Below are 2,368 nucleotides of genomic sequence, written 5' to 3'. Positions count from 1 at the left end.
AATCCATTTATAGATCGTACATAAAGGTAGTTCAATAAAAGTTCAAATACTAATCAAGCAAAACATCGCCTACTTGACTGAAGTTTCGACACTCATGGCATACATGTTTGCTTCAGACATGTCGAGATTTAAAGGAAGACTTTGCCAAGAGTACAAACAGTGCATGTCGGTCATTCCATGACCCAGGCATGCCAAAAGAACACTAGTGCCTCCTCCAAAAGCTGAGAGCTAGCTACTGTGAGATTGAGAAGTACCAGTTACTTGTCAAACCCAATCCTACACGGGGGGTGGTATGTACACAGGTGCGACATGACATGCACATGGTGCCTATTGTGGCTTGACAGTCACACGCACCATTGTTGTCGCTCCAAGCAACACCTTCGCTGCAAGGAACGGGAAGCAATCTTGGGGAAACCCTTCATGCAGATTAGTGCTCCTCATTAAGAACTCCATTGTCTGGAAGTAACTTGGTTCAGCGCACGACAGTGACAGTCTGCACTTGAACTTGGATTCAGTAATGTGAGGCTGGACGCAGCAAGCTGAGATGACACTGCCGAGTGACTCCATTGTCATGTTGACCAGGAAGAGGTGCCCATCCTAGCCCACCAGAACAGTTGGTCCTAGCCCCACAGGGATCAGGTACCCCTTGCCATAGGTAAGTTTCTTTTTCGCATGGAACCACTTGTGCTTGCCTGAAAAATGCTCCAGCAGCACCGTGGTTGGTCCACTGAAGTCGCAACCGGTTTCGGGGCAGAAACATGGCGCGTGTGGGCAACTTTTCTCATGGTCTTCTTTCTGATAGTAGGTTATCCTTGCAGTGCATCCGTGATTGCTATTGGAGCAAGCAACATTGATGGATTCAACGACATTTTCGACCATGTGGCAGCGATTGTAGACTGTGGGAAGGGAGTAGAAGCAACACTTGTCTGGGATCTTGTCATGGCAAGATGAACATATGGTATGTCCCACGGTGCCCTTAGGAAGAGAAACAACAAATCAGTGCATATGGATCAGTAAATGTGCTAATAACTTTAGCTGAATAAAATACAGCTAAAAATGAATGACAATCATGTGAACCATGATACAACTAAAATGGAAAAAAATGGGAGTATGTCATTGCTTGAATTAGTACAATATATACTTCTCCATAATTTTTGGTTTATCCACAGCGATGATACACATATCGTTTTGACTGACTAATTTGCATAAGGTACACATACATTCCCTGTTATGGTAGTATCATTTTCCACAAACATAATAGGAAACAGTGTACATTGGAGAGAACATCTTTAAACATTTTTCAGACTGTACACATGTTCAGCCGTAATTACCATCTGAATCTATTCTACTCCCTCGGATCCATATTAATTCATGCTGAGTTAGTACAAAGTTGTACTAAATCAGCGACGATTAATATGGATCGGAGGCAGTACCTCATTTGGTGACATTGTGACAAAAGGTGGTGTGTGACAAACACTATACTAGTTGCAACAACACTAAATAAGCTTATCATGCTACCATTGCCCATCATCATTGATCCTTTTACGAACTATTCCCTCCGTTCCAATTTACTTGTCGTGGTTTTAGTTCAAATTTGGACTAAAACCACGATGAGTAAATCGGAACGGAGGGAGTAGTAAATACTGAAGAATATAGCATAACTCTGTGTTTGGGAGGCATATGGGCTAATGTCTGCATGAGATTTTGTTCTAATTCTGCATCCTTCTTCAAGACGCAAGACGCGAGAGATGAATAAATCTGCATCGCCTTCATCCTCATCGATCTCGTAGGATTTGAGTAGTATATCAGTAAGATCAGCACACGGGCAGGGGTTACCTGGAAGATGGGAGGGCGCAGGGGGAGGAAGCAGACGGGGCAGTCGAGGATGCCGAGGTCCATGGTGACATCGGCGACGGCCGGCGCGACCTTCCTCCTCTTGCCGACGCCGCCATCCTCCGCCTCCTTCCCCTCCTGCTGCGTCGGCGGCGGCAGCGCTCCCATCCCTAGTCCCTTCCTCTCGGCCGGCGGACGCACCAGAAATTAGCGACAGGCAGTGCGACCGGAATCAACGAGCCTCACACTCCCTACTCTCTCTCTCTCTCTCTCTCTCTCTCCCTCTCTCTCTCTCTCTCTCTCTCTCTCTCTCTCTCTCCCTCTCTCTCCCTCTCTCTCTCGACCTCTCTCTCTCTTGACCTCTCGACCTTGAGGAGCAGAAAGGAGCAGAAAGGCTGGACAAGCTCTCCCATCCGTCAATGGTACTAGTACTAGTACACCCAACAAAAAGAGAAAAATCACGAAGAGCGCGCCCTGGGTGCCCGCAGCGAGAAATATTTCTAGCTCTATAGAAAATGAGTATTAGTCATTTGTA

The 2,368-nt window shown here is 46.2% G+C and overlaps 1 pseudogene; it reads right to left on the bottom strand.

Moving 5' to 3' along the window:
• Window positions 1-327: 327 nt before the first annotated feature.
• LOC123067220 (E3 ubiquitin-protein ligase SINA-like 3) lies at window positions 328-2,001 on the bottom strand (annotated as a pseudogene).
• Between the last annotated feature and the right edge of the window lie 367 nt (window positions 2,002-2,368).

This window comes from Triticum aestivum, chromosome 3B (assembly GCF_018294505.1).
Source record: "Triticum aestivum cultivar Chinese Spring chromosome 3B, IWGSC CS RefSeq v2.1, whole genome shotgun sequence".
NCBI classification, from domain to species: domain Eukaryota; kingdom Viridiplantae; phylum Streptophyta; class Magnoliopsida; order Poales; family Poaceae; genus Triticum; species Triticum aestivum.
Note: the sequence above shows the minus strand (reverse complement) of the source record. Positions and strands in the feature narration are given on the sequence as shown.